The 14,285-nt window shown below is 39.1% G+C and overlaps 2 long non-coding RNA genes across 2 annotated transcripts; both read left to right on the forward strand.

The window, feature by feature from the left end:
* The first annotated feature begins 601 nt into the window (after positions 1 to 601).
* On the forward strand, positions 602 to 6,150 carry LOC117412841 (uncharacterized). The gene is made up of 3 exons (XR_009327716.1): positions 602 to 732; positions 1,127 to 1,239; positions 5,021 to 6,150. It is a non-coding gene; the product is annotated as an uncharacterized LOC117412841 (long non-coding RNA).
* A 6,482-nt stretch (positions 6,151 to 12,632) lies between these two features.
* Positions 12,633 to 13,717, forward strand: LOC131735827 (uncharacterized). Its single transcript, XR_009327715.1, has 3 exons — positions 12,633 to 12,743; positions 13,084 to 13,204; positions 13,609 to 13,717. It is a non-coding gene; the product is annotated as an uncharacterized LOC131735827 (long non-coding RNA).
* The last annotated feature ends 568 nt before the right edge of the window (positions 13,718 to 14,285 follow it).

A 14,285-nucleotide genomic window follows, 5' to 3' on the forward strand; every position in this document is an offset into this window, starting at 1 on the left:
GCTGTGGGGATGCTTCTCATCAGCAGGGACTGGGCATCTTGTTAAAATTGAAGGAAGAATGGACGGAGCAAAATACAGGGAAATACTGCAAGAGAACCTGCTTCAGTCTGCTAAAAAACTGAAGCTTGGGAGGAAATTCCCCTTTCAGCAGGACAATGATCCCAAGCACAAGGCCAAAGCAACATTGGAGTGGCTCAAGAACAAAAAGGTGAATGTCCTACAGTGGCCCAGTCAAAGTCCTGATCTCAATCCCATTGAGAATCTGTGGCACTATTTGAAAATTGCGGTCCACAAGCGTCATCCAACCAACCTGAACAACCTGGAGCAAATCTGTCAAGAAGAATGGGCCAAAATCACTCCGACACTCTGTGCAAAGCTGGTACATACTTGCCCCAAAAGACTTAAAGCTGTTATTGCAGCGAAAGGTGGCTCTACCAAATATTAATTTGTGGGGTTTGAATACTTATGCAAGCAAGATATTTATCCAGGGTGACTTACAGTTGTTACAAGTTAGTATCACATTATTTTTTATCTACAAATTACAGTGCCCATTTATACCGTTGTTTGTTTTTTTGTTTTTTTTTTTACTGGAGCAATCTAGAAGGTGAGGTACCTGCTTGCTCAAAGGTACAGCAGCAGTGTGTCTCCCCACCTTGGATTGAACCCACACAAGACCCCCGGTCAAGAGTCCAGAGCCCTAACCACTACTCCACACTGCTGCCGTTAACCATGGTAAAACATTATTTTTTCCCCATACATATCTGTGATATCTGTGTGCATTTATCAATTGTAAATTTGTTTAAAAAAAAACCCCAAAAAACACCTTCAGACTTTGTAGAACTTCAGAGTTGTTCTATTAAAACTGTACTTTCCAGAGAAGTTGATAATACAAATCACATTAAAAAAATAAAACTATGTAAAAAGAAAGATAGCCTACATAAAATACACAGATATCTTGTAGAAAAATGAACCTGTAAGAATTTCTCATTAAACGTCTTGGTTGTCAGTGTTGGAACGTCAAGTTGTACTGATGTGTGAAGATAGTCAGAAGCTTAGTATCATTTCACTTGTAAAAGTACATGTAATCAGTGTCTGTTATATTAATACAATATTGTTTGTTTTGAAGGAGCAATATAGAATGACTTCACAAATAGAACAAGCTGTGGCTTCAATTCGCAGATCGATGTGTGTTGGCATTGAGATCAGCAATAACAGCAAATTCATACTAAAATCACCAGAGTAAGTAAAATATCTCTGCAAGAGAAAATTCCATGTGAACAAACTGTGTACTTCATTTGTTTGCAATGTTTAATGATCACCATGGCCACTAGAGAGTTAAAGATTAAAAGCAGCTAAATTAGTTTTGTTTTCGAAGAAAATATTAATGACAGTGACTGTCTTTATTGTAATAATGATGGTGTAACAGGGCGAGGTGCCCTGTACATTGATTTGTTTATTTATTTTTAGAACGGGTTTACCCCTCCGCCCCGTGTTATTTTTTAGTATTATTTATTTTATTTATTTATTTATTTATTTATTTATTATGTATATATGACGGCGTAGCCGAATGTTTGTTTGTTTGTTTGTTTGTTTGTTTTTGTATTAAGTAGCGTGGATGGGAAGCCCCCATCCACACAGTAATTAGAAAGCTTGTGCAGGAGGTGGCCATCTCCCGAATTAATTAGGTGATTTAATGTGTTGCTAATCGGGAGATGGTCATCTGTATAAAAAGCCTGCAGCTCTCCAGCTCGGGGTTGGTGTACGAGAGGAGCATAGAGAGCGAGAACCAAAACCAAAACTTAAAAGAATAAACATTGGAACAGTGAAGGCAATCTGCCCAGCCTGACCTGTGGTGTTTCATTTTATTTTGTGTTCGTGATTTGTTTTTGTTTAACTATTTATTTTGCCCTGTGAGCACAGTTTCTTTTTGTTAAAAATATTTGATTTTCGTGTTGCTTAATACAAACGGTGGTCAGCCGCGTCTTACTTTAAACTGCAGTACCTGGTGTTAGAGTTCTTCCTTCCTGCTTCTGTCTGACGTCACCGCCCAGCCACCCTGTCGCAGATGGTTTAATCATGTCTAATCTTTAGACTTAATGCAGGACTCAAAGAGGGGTCTTGAAAATCTCTATGTACAGTAAATCTGTTGTGTTTTGTGTACTGTAAATCAAATCACTGCTTTGTAACTTTGAGTGAACCTGCTTCCATTGTCTCGTTCACCGAGCTGTATGATTGAAACACTGTAACCAGAGTAGTACATGGATATGCTTTTGGTTTCTGATAAGGCACGCACCCGTCAATTCTTAGTTGTTTAGACCTTACCAGTAATAACAACATTTGACCACCGATTCTCATTTTAGAAAACTTGTTTTTGCTGTCTTATATTCAAATCTTACCTTTCAAACAAGTTACAATATTTTAAAATAGAGGAAAATTGTTCCTTGTTTTTATCTGATGTTAATTGTGGTGTGCCACAAGATTCGGTCCATGGACCAGTTTTATTTTCCTTATATATGCTGCTGCCCCTCGGGTGATATTGTCTGTAGACATAAGGTACATTTTCAATGACAGGGTTTTACATGCACGTGAAAATCTACTCTTCAGTTGGACTTGTGATGTAACACATATGACGCACATTGCTCTTGATAAAGGGGGCTGCATGACATTTAGACAGCTTATGTACACACATGCTACGGTTGTGCTTTAGGATCCAGCATTCAAAATCCAGTTTACCTGATGTAGCTTCACACTACTGCCCCAGCATACATAGTACAACAATGATATAATAATAAAAAACAACGCAAAAAGATGCCACCCCGGTTGAAAGAGAAAAACAAAGTTAATTGAACCTTATCATTTATTATTAGTACCGCACCGATTGTTTTTAATACGAACATAAAGTTTTACAAACGAGAGGAGGCCATTCGGCCCATCTTGCTCGTTTGGTTGTTAGTAGCTTATTGATCCCAGAATCTCATCAAGCAGCTTCTTGAAGGATCCCAGTGGTGTCAGCTTCAACAACATTACTGGGGAGTTGGTTCCAGACCCTCACAATTCTCTGTGTAAAAAAGTGCCTTCCTATTTTCTGTTCTGAAGGCCCCTTTACCTAATCTCCATTTGTGACCCCTGGTCCTTGTTTCTTTCTTTCAGGTCAAAAAAGTCCCCTGGGTCGACATTGTCTATACCTTTTAGGATTTTGAATGCTTGAATCAGATCACCATGTAATCTTTCTTTGTTCAAGACTGAATAAGATTCAATTCTTTTAGCCTGTCTGCATACGACATGCCTTTTAAACCGGGGATAATCTCTGGTTGCTCTTCTTTGCACTCTTTCTAGAGCAGCAATATCCTTTTTGTAACAAGGTGACCAGAACTGAACACAGTAGTCTAGATGAGGTCTTACTAATGCATTGTAAAGTTTTAACATTACTTCCCTTGATTTAAATTCAACACTTCTCACAATATATCCGAGCATCTTGTTGGCCTTTTTTATTGCTTCCCCACATTGTCTAGATGAAGACGTTTCTGAGTCAACATAAACTCCTAGGTCTTTTTCTTAGTTCTCTTCTTCAATTTCAGTATCTCCCATATGCATATTTATAATGCACATTTTTATTGCCTGTATGCAATATTTTACACTTTTCTCTATTAAATGTCATTTGCCATGTGTCTGTCCAGTTCTGAATGCTATCTAGATCATTTTGAATGACCTTTGCTGCGACAACAGTGTTTGTCACTCCTCCTATTTTTGTGTCGTCTGCAAATTTAACAAGTTTGCTTACTATACCCGAATCTAAATCATTAATGTAGATTAGGAATAGCAGAGGACCTAATACTGATCCCAATGGTACACCACTGGTTACCTCGCTCCATTTTGAGGTTTCTCTTCTAATCAGTACTTTCTGTTTTCTACATGTTAACCACACCCTAATCCATGTGCATGCATTTCCTTGAATCCCTACTGCATTCAGTTTGAGAATTAATCTTTTAAGCGGGACTTTGTTAAAAGCTTTCTGGAAATCTAAATAAACCATGTTGTATGCTTTGCAGTTATCCATTGTCGATGTTGCATCCTCAAAAAAATCAAGCAGGTTAGTTAGACACGATCTCCCTTTCCTAAAACCATGCTGACTGTCTCCCAGGATATTGTTACCATATAGATAATTTTCCATTCTGGATCTTATTATAGTTTCCATAGGTTTACATATAGTAGAAGTCAGGCTCATTGATCTGTAGTTACCTGGTTCGGTTTTGTCTCCCTTTTTGTGGATTGGTATTACGTTTGCAATTTTCCAGTCTCTCGGTACAACTCCTGGGTCAAGAGACTGTTGCATGATCTTGGTTAGCGGTTTGTAAATAACTTCTTTCATTTCTTTGAGTACTATTGGGAGGATCTCATCTGGCCCAGGGGATTTGTTTATTTTAAAAGCTCCTAGTCCCTTTAACACTTCTGCCTCTGTTATGCTAAAGTTATTTAAAACTGGACTGAATGATGTTAAGCTTTGGTAAACTTTCAAGAGAATACAAAAAAACTGTGCTTGTCCATGCAAACTCTGCCACTGTTATGCAGATGACACTCTGCTATATTTGGCTATAAATCCAGATGGACCCTCTAGTATAAATATTCTGACTACCTGTCTATGTAAGGTACAGATGTCAAAAAACTTTCTGATGTTGAATTCAAATGAATGTGAGGTAATGCTTTTGGGATCAAAAGATCAATTAAAGAACATGGATCCATTAGTTTTCAAAGTGGACAGCTTTCCCTTTGAGCCAAAGTCTATTGTGAGAAAGCTGGTTGTAGTTTTTGATCCAGATCTTTAAGTTGAACCGCAAATTAAGAATGAAATCGAAGTGTCATTTTTATCACCTGAGCTATATTGCTAAATGAAGTTGTTTTCTGTTAAGTACCAAGCTCTGTTACCAAATAAATGTATATATACAGTATATATGCCAATACAAAAAAGGGTTCTAATTTGGAATAAAGCATATTTCAGCATCTTTCTTTCTTTCTTTCACAGGGTATATGTCTATGGTGGTGTTCTGCGAAGCCCACCACAACCAAGAATTGATCCAGGAAACAGTGGAATCTGCATTTTTACAAAGTACTTGTACTCACTGTGTGGTGTAGAGGGGATGCTCAGCTACGACGTGAATGGAAAGAGACTTTGCTTGATGTTTTCTAACCCTCTCTGGGTGTATTTGTACAAAAGGAAATTCAATTTGATGTTCTACGGCATAGAGGATTCTATAAATGAGCAGTTATTTAATAAAATGGGTTTAGAAAATGAAGCTGGCAACATCTGTATTGTTGGAGACAGTTCGTTATCAAAGATCACAGCTCGTGGTGGAGATGTAGAAGTAACAGCCACAATGTCTTCATCTATGAAATCCATCATTAAAATTGATATCAGGGATGTGTGATGTGACATGGCATTGTAGCAATATGTTCACTTTGTATGGTAAACTTCACAGATCTCTATGGCTTTTTAAATGCTTGTTATTGTCTGTTGTGCTTTTGTTTTTATTGTGATCTAAAACTTATTTTTGTAAGTGTGTTTATAAGCAGCTGTTTAAGGCACTCTAAGTTGAATACGTGATTGTAAAGGTGAAGGAGGTCACATGAACAGGTTTGACTCTGTGTGTGTGTGTGTATATGTGTGTGTATATATATATATATATATATATATTATATATATATATATACTGTATATATTGAGCTGAGTTTTCTTGCTAACGACCTTGAACAGCTAGCAACCTTGAAGAATGACCAGATACCTTCAGTGATGTCGTCAAATCAGAAGACTTGTAGAAAGAAGTTTGCCTGACGGTGATTTCACAAGGTTTAATTCCCATTAGGTTGTATGTAAAATTAATGAACAAGTACCGAACATAATAATATTGTAAAACAAGAATATATTACCAGCAAGAATTTGTTTGCTAATTTTGTTTATTTAAAAAAAAAAAAAAAAAAAAAACGCTAAATTAATGTGCCTTTGATTTTTGCAACCCAGTTTTGTTATTGTATACGTGTTGGTATTTTGCAATACAGTCTGTGTTATTGTATATAATTTGGCACATTTAGCAAGTTCACAAGTTAAATTAAAACCCTTATAACCTCTAGAAAGCTACCATACAGTATACTGTGAAAGACAAGGATATATTGTAAAATGATAAAAACTTACATTTAACAAAATAAATAAAAAAATCTTGTTTTACAGTACCTTTTGTGTTGTGTGTTGATAAATAATGATACAAAATTGGATATTAATATGGTGTGGCAAAGTGCCCGCCCCCTATGTATATAGTATATGTGCGCCGTTATTATTTATTTTATTATAATTTATTGTTTGGCAGCATGGAAGGGGTTAAAAGCCCCATCATAAAAACCCAGCGCAGAAGGTGACCGGTCCGTGTACATTCCGGCCAATCGTTTTTGCATTCTAAATCGGAAATCGGAAAACCAGAAAACGACTCGTTTTTCTATTTCTGTTTTTCATAAAAACAAAAATCGACCCATTTTTCATTTTCCATCTTTTGAGTTTAAAATACAAAAACTGATTCAGACTTGTTTTCCCATTTTTCATATTGCTTTTTGTAACGAAGTACTCGAAATGGAATATTCTAATACAAAAATAAATAACACTGCAGGGACGGAAAATGAAATCAATCTCCAAGAGTCGGTGATAAAGAAGGTAGTCTTTATTCAAGCAGATATCTGGAGAGACAATACTTCGCAGGAAATATGAAAGCTATACTAACGTATTGGAAGAGGGACAGACCTATTCAACCAAGCGTGCCAGCCCCCTTAGTGATCCTATGGCAGGCTCTGTAGATGCTAACATGTCCTCTCTCCCTGCTGTTTGCAGCTCTTACAAAAGACGGAAGTGTGATACAGTGCGATACTGTAAACAGAATTCACCCCCACCCTTCTCCATATTCTGTTACAAAAGAACCCCCCACTGCAGCATGAAAACACTCCACAACATTTAATATCTTTACCAACATAATTTATTAATTAATTTAGCAGTTGTTACAAAGGCATTATAATAATACTAAAAATAATACGCCTTCACATAAAGGGAAAAAAAAAATCCAGGTAGCCTACGGTTCTTAATATTTATATCCGGCTTTATAAATTAACTTTATAAACTTGACTGGATTATATTCATAGCACATTTGTCCAGGGCGCTCACGTATGTTTAGAGCTCCCCTTTCACAGGTATCCAATTTGTTTCACTTGGGGGTGGTGCATCCATAGATATAGATATCAATGTATTGATGCAGAAAACGTTATTATTATTTATTTCTAGCAGACGCTCTTAGCCAGGGCGACATACAATTGTTACAAGATATCATATTATTTTTACATAACAATTACCCATTTATACAGTTGGGTTTTTACTGGAGCAATCTAGGTAAAGTACCTTGCTCATGGGTATAGTAACAGTGTTCCCCACCTAGGATTGAACCCACGACACTTTGGTCAAGAGTCCGGAGCCCTAACCACTACGCCACACTGCTGTCATGACAACGAGACACATTCGATACGAGTAGCGCACGCATCAGTACTTTTTTTTTTTTTTTTTAATAGTCTATTATTTAGTTTTGTATTACAGATTATTCCATTTCGAATACGTTGTTACAAAAAGCAATATGAAAAATGGGAAGCAAGCCTAATCAGTTTTGTACTTTAAAATCAGAAATTGGAAAATGAAAAACGATTTTTGTTTTTATAAAAAACCGAAATAGAAAAACAAGTCGTTTTCTGGTTTTCTGATTTCCGATTTGTAATGCAAAAACGATTTGGCCGGAATGTACACGGACCGTGACCATCTCCCAAGTTAATTCATTGACTAATTGTTGCTAATCGGGAGATGGTCATCTGTATAAAAGCCTGCAGCTTTCTGTGCTCTGGGTGGAGAGTAGTAGAGAGAACAGGAGCGAGAGAAGGCGTCCTGAAAACTAAAGAAACTAAGAAATCAAGGATCAGTGAAGGTTACTGCCCAACCCTTCTTAGTTTGCTTAGTGTTTGCTGATTTTGTTTTGTTTATCTATTTATTTTTACTCTGTGTGTTTTATTTTTTGCAAACCTTTTATTTTATTTGTTTTGAAAATAAACAGCGCCGCAGCACCTTTTGCCGTGCAGCACTTGCTTCTGTGTGTGTTCCTGCATCTGGCCTGACGTCACCACTCAGCCATTCCTGTGACACGTGGTGTGCAGCATGGATTACCAGCGCCTCCTGGACTCAGGCCAGAGCAGGTACTGCATGGGAATTTTTTTCTGAAAAAAATAGAAATGGGAAAGAACGGCAGTAGGCAGCAGCCACAACACCAGCTGGAGGAACAACAGCCCGGGTGTTACTGCTGCACTGAGCCGGGGCATTCCAGCACAAACTGTCCCTGGTACCCCCTCGGACAGCTACGCCAGCTATGCCCCATCTGCGGAGGTGAGCACTACGTGACCCGCTGCCCTGTCCATCAGGAGAGGGAGCAGCAGGGATCGCTTCGGTCTCTTCAACCAGCAGGGGGAGGTAGACTTCTGCTTCCATCGCCCCAGCAGCAACAGCAACAGAAATCTGTTCCCCTGGTGCACCTGGTGCAGAAAGGAGGATCACAGCTGGTGGGACTGTTTCGAGGTGCCACTGAGCTGGTGCGGGCGATGTGAGGAAGGGGACAGGACTGGTTGGGGATGCCCCTATGTCAGCTTGCCAGTGCCCAGACGGCGGGAGCACGAGCGCCCAGCGCCCAGACAGGGGGAGCACGAGCGCCCAGCGCCCAGACGGGGGGAGCACGAGCACCCAGCGTCCAGATGGGGGGAGCACGACAGTCCACCGCCAGAGGGAGAGCAGCAAGAGCTGCCTCTTTCTCCACCGCCAGAGGGAAAGCAGCAGGAGCTGCCTCTGCCTCCACAGCTGTGGGAGGACTGCTTGCTGCTCCCACCTCCACCACAAGAGAAAAGGCCAGGATGTGATGCTGGCATTCCTCAGCAGCCACTACATAGGCTGCTGAGGGAGCACTGGGGAAAACAGCCCGGCCGCAAAGAGGGTCAGCACCGCCTCAGCCACTGCCAGAGTGGCCAACCCCAGCACCACGACTGGTCCGGACTCAATCCACAGGTAGAGAAGTGGAGCTCCCACTGCCGCCTCCTGGGCCAGAGCTCCCCTCCTAAAGTCGCCGCCCGGGGGTGTCTTCACGTCACTGCTCGGGGTTGCCTGCTGCTCCGCAGCGCCTGGGGAGCAACCAGTTAGAGTACAAGGGAGAGGTGGAGCTCCCGCGGCTGCCTTCATGTCCAGCCACTCATCTCCCGAGTTCACCTCCCGAGGGTCCGAAGCTGCCGCTGTCTCTACTTTTTCCATTTCAGGAGGGCCCGGAGCCGCCTCTGCCTGGGAGTCCAGAACCACCACTGCTAGGAGGTCCGGAACCGTTGTCTCCCGAGGACCAGCTCCTACCCTGTCCTGTACCGTCCAGCGCTACTGAGGCCAGCTCTGCTTCGCCTGGGGTCGCTGCTGGAGCCCTACAAAGAGGAGGGTGGGGGGGAGGAGCCGGCCTGTGTGCGGTCAGCTTGGCCACTACAGCTGTTGGGTGCCACCCTAGGTCCATTGCTGCCCCTGTTCCTGGGCCAGGACTCAGAACCGGAACTTGATTAAAATGTGTTTTATTCGTACTTTTATTAGGATGGTGTTTGCATTGTTGCCATTAATTATTAATGTGGCATTTGACTTATTTGAAAATCTCCCTTTTGATTGATTAATTTGTCCATATTTTCACGGGTCATCTTAAAGAATTCTCAGACATTAAGAATCTGTTGGGATTCCATGATTTGGTGGACAATTTTTATTTATTGATTTATTTTTTCTTACAGCCTTCTTCTCGCAATTTTGAAAAAGATATCAAGTGGTCCAATTTTTGAATTCTCAGATTTTATAGATACTTTTTGTATTCCACCTAGAGAGATACTAGAAAGTTCTGTTTGTTTACTTACACAGTGTCTTCTAGTGTCTTACCTTGTGAGCCACAATGTCAATGATTAAGGATATGACCAAAGCTACAACCCCACACTGCCATTCGTTAGTTTAACAACCTGGTTAAATGCAGTTAAGAGATCTGTTGTGTAAGCTTTCAGCTGTGTTTCTTGTAGAGAAAAGGAGCTTTGTACAGTCTTGTCATGTTGCTGAAGCACAAGTGAGGAATTTAGACTCCTGTAATCCATAAACATCTTGTCTATAGATACATCTGGGATAATGCCACCGGTCTCTGCTGTATAATACAGTGAATCTATTCCCTGAGTGGGATAACATTGGTTGTTTCCCATCTTGCTAAAAATAGCAACTTGATAGCTTCTTACTTGAACTGAAGAAGTAAAAAGGCTACACAGACAGTGCTGCAGTTTGACTTTGTCTGCCTAGTATCTAGTGTCTTTATTGTGTAGGTTGTTCAGTGTTTTATAATGAGTCAAAAACATGCGTGCACACACACATATTTTGCAATTCGGGGTTGAAATGTCATTGCTCACTTTTGAGTAAATATTTAAAGTTTGATTTAATTACTTCATTGAACTCTCAATTGAACTAACAATTTGTCTAATCAGAGCTTTTTTAATTTGAAATCTCCAACTTTTTATAAACTAAAGAACTGCAGTTTAATTAAGCACATTTTTAGTTCAACTGAGGGTTCAATTAAGTAATTGAGAGCTCAGTTGATGCTCTGTCTTTTGTTGTTGTTGTAGTTCCTATGGAAACAGAATGTAACATTTTTACAAAAGCAACAATGCTCCATGTTTATTAGACAGTGTCTTGAAATTGGTTACACAGTTATTAAAACCCTACCTATCCATTCTGATTTATTAGGTTTGACATGAACAAACAAAACCAACATTTGGCGTTAACATAGGGATGCATTTTTGCATGCGCTTGTCAACTTCATCTGATAAAGATAATGATCCAGGCGTTGTCTTCAAAGGAATGTCTTGTTCAGGTGATCTTTACTTGCAAGTAAATAAATATTTTCAAGCCTGTATTTTTCCACTGAGGGCAAGCTCTCTTATGTTTCCAGTGGTTCTCAACTCCTGAGGCTCCTGAGACCTCTGTTTTTTTTCCAGCTGAGCTATCAAATGTGGAATACACATTATGGGAGGAGTCATATAGAAAAAACAGTCTATCATATAATAAACGCAATCCCGCCCCAACTCAACACGGCACGACCATCATGACAGTAAAAATAGACATAATGAAGCGTTCTTACCTTTGTATAAGTATAAGCACAAAAAGGGAGACAAAACCAAACCAGGTAACTACAGGCCAATAAGCCTGACTTCTATATATGTAAACTTATGGAACTATAATAAGATCCAAAATGGAAAATTACCTATATGGTAACAATATCCTGGGAGACAGTCAGCATGGTTTTAGGAAAGGGAGATCGTGTCACCAGGGGTCACAAATGGAGATTAGATTAAGGGGCCTTCAGAACAGAAAATAGGAGGCACTTTTTTACACAGAGAATTGTGAGGGTCTGGAACCAACTCCCCAGTAATGTTGTTAAAGCTGACGCCCTGGGATCCTTTAAGAAGCTGCTTGATGAGATTCTGGGATCAATAAGCTACTAACAACCAAACGAGCAAGATGGGCCGAATGGCCTCCTCTCGTTTGTAAACTTTCTTATGTTTTTAAGTATCACACTAGCCTTTGTCAGTGCTGAAAATACTGCATTTTGTTTGATCTGGCAAATCTGTTGCAGTCAGAACCCTGTATCAGCAGCGCTGTAGCTTTCTGCCTTTTCCCACATTACGCAAATCTCAGAGCAAGTATCAGTGCTATGTGTTGATACCGGTATCATTTGGGTCCACTTCTGTCATCTTTCTTTTCCACCGGTGTTTATCCATGTCCACAGACTAATTTCTAGCCGTAAATTGACGCCGTAAATTGACTCTGGGAGCTGCAGTTTATACTGGATGAAACCACTGCCTGAAATGCATTGTTTTGTAATGCACTCTGGGAGTTGCAGTCTATAACTCTGGATGAAAACACTGCCTGAAACGCATTGTTTTGTAATGCACTCTGGGAGTTGCAGTCTATAACTCTGGATGAAACACTGCTTGAAACGCATTGTTTTGTAATGCACTCTGGGAGTTGCAGTCTATAACTCTGGATGAAACCACTGCTTGAAACGCATTGTTTTGTAATGCACTCTGGGAGTTGCAGTCTATAACTCTGGATGAAAACACTGCCTGAAACGCATTGTTTTGTAATGCACTCTTGGAGTTGCAGTCTATAACTCTGGATGAAAACACTGCCTGAAACGCATTGTTTTGTAATGCACTCTGGGAATTGCAGTATAGCCTACACTGTCTGAAGTAAACTTTGCAGCTGGCGTCATAGCAAAGACAACATGCGTAGTATTCTGATGTATTGTTGAATTTTACTGCCAGTTTTACTTGTCCAATTCTCTAGTTCTCTAGAACAATAGGGTTCAGGACCTAACATCACTGGTTCCATTGCATGGCTGTATTTCATTTTGGTAAGTTGAAATTTACTGGTTTGACTAAAGCTGTTTACTTCTGACAGAGATTTTTCTTATCAATATGAGTATTAAATGGTTTCATTTCTTTTGTTTGATTGTTTTGCAGAAAGTTTCGATATGAATGCACAAACCTTCAGCTATATAAAAGGCAGAAGCTGAAAGCTCAAAGCAAGACATCAGAGAAGACAAGATGAGAGCTGCTTTGATTCAGGACAAGACCTAGTAGGAAATATGTTAACTGTATACTGATGTGTGCATAGCTTTTATATACAGTAATTTAACTGTAATGACATTTCTGCTATAGAATACAAGAAATGTTATAATTTTACAGTAATTACATCATTAATTGATACACATTCCTTAAACAAAAAGTGTACATTAATCACATTTTACCAAATATTATTATGTATATAATTGTTATTATTATTTTTTTTCTTGGCAGATGCCCTTATCCAGGGCGACTTACAGTTGTTACAAATTAAAATCACATTATTTATCTACAAATTCCAGTACCCATTTATACAGTTTTTTTTTATTTTTTTTTTTACTGGAAATCTTGGAGGTAAAGTACCTGCTTGCTCAAGGGTACAGCAGCAATCCCACTGGGACTGAAGCCACACAAGACCTCCGGTCAAGAGTCCAAAGTCCTTAACAACTACTTCACACTGCTACCGTTAACCATGGTAAAACATTATTTTTCCCCATACATATCTGTGATATCTGTGTGCATTTATCACAATTGTAAATTTGTTTTAAAAAACACCTTCAGACTGTAGAATTGCACAGAGAAGGAGTTCTATTAAATGTGGGATGTTACCTACTGTACTTTACAGAGACGTTGATAATGGAAATCTCATTAACAAAAATAAAACTATGTAAAAAGAAAGATGGCCTACATAAAATACACAGATATTGTGTAGAAAAATGAACCTATAAGAATTTTGTCATTAAACGTCTTGGTTGTCAGTGTTGGAACGTCAGGTTAGTACTGATGTGTGAAGATAGTCAGAAGCTTAGTATCATTTCACTTGTAAAAGTACATGTAATCAGTGTCTGTTATATTAATACAATATTGTTTGTTTTGAAGGAGCAATATAGAATGACTTCACAAATAGAACAAGCTGTGGCTTCAATTCGCAGATCGATGTGTGCTGGCATTGGGATCAGCAATAACAGCAAATTCATACTAAAATCACCAGAGTAAGTAAAATATCTCTGCAAGAGAAATTCCATGTGAACAAACTGTATACTTCATTGTTTGCAATGTTTAATGATCACCAAGCTGCTAGAGAGTTATAAATTAAAAGTCGCTAAATTTGTTTTGTTTTTGAAGAAAATATTAATGACAGTGACTGTCTTTATTGTAATGATGGTGTAACATGTCTAAACTTTGGACTTAATGCAGGACTCAAAGAGGGGTCTCTATGTACAGTAAGTCATTTGATCTGTTGTGTTTTGTGTACTACAAATCGAATCACTGCTTGTAACTTTGAGTGAACCTGCTTCCATTGTCTCGTTCACCGAGCTGTATGATTGAAACACTGTAACCAGAGTAGTACAGGATATGCTTTTGGTTTCTGATAAGGCCACACCGTCAATTCTTAGTTGTTTAGACTTACCAGTAATAACAACATTTGACACCAATTCTCATTTTAAAAACTTGTTTTTGCTGTCTTGTATTCGAAGCTTACCTTTCAAACAAGTTACAATATTTTAAAATAGAGGAAAATTGTTCCTTGTTTTTATCTGATGTTAATTGTGGTG

The sequence above is a fragment of the Acipenser ruthenus genome, unplaced genomic scaffold (assembly GCF_902713425.1).
Source record: "Acipenser ruthenus unplaced genomic scaffold, fAciRut3.2 maternal haplotype, whole genome shotgun sequence".
NCBI lineage: Eukaryota > Metazoa > Chordata > Actinopteri > Acipenseriformes > Acipenseridae > Acipenser > Acipenser ruthenus.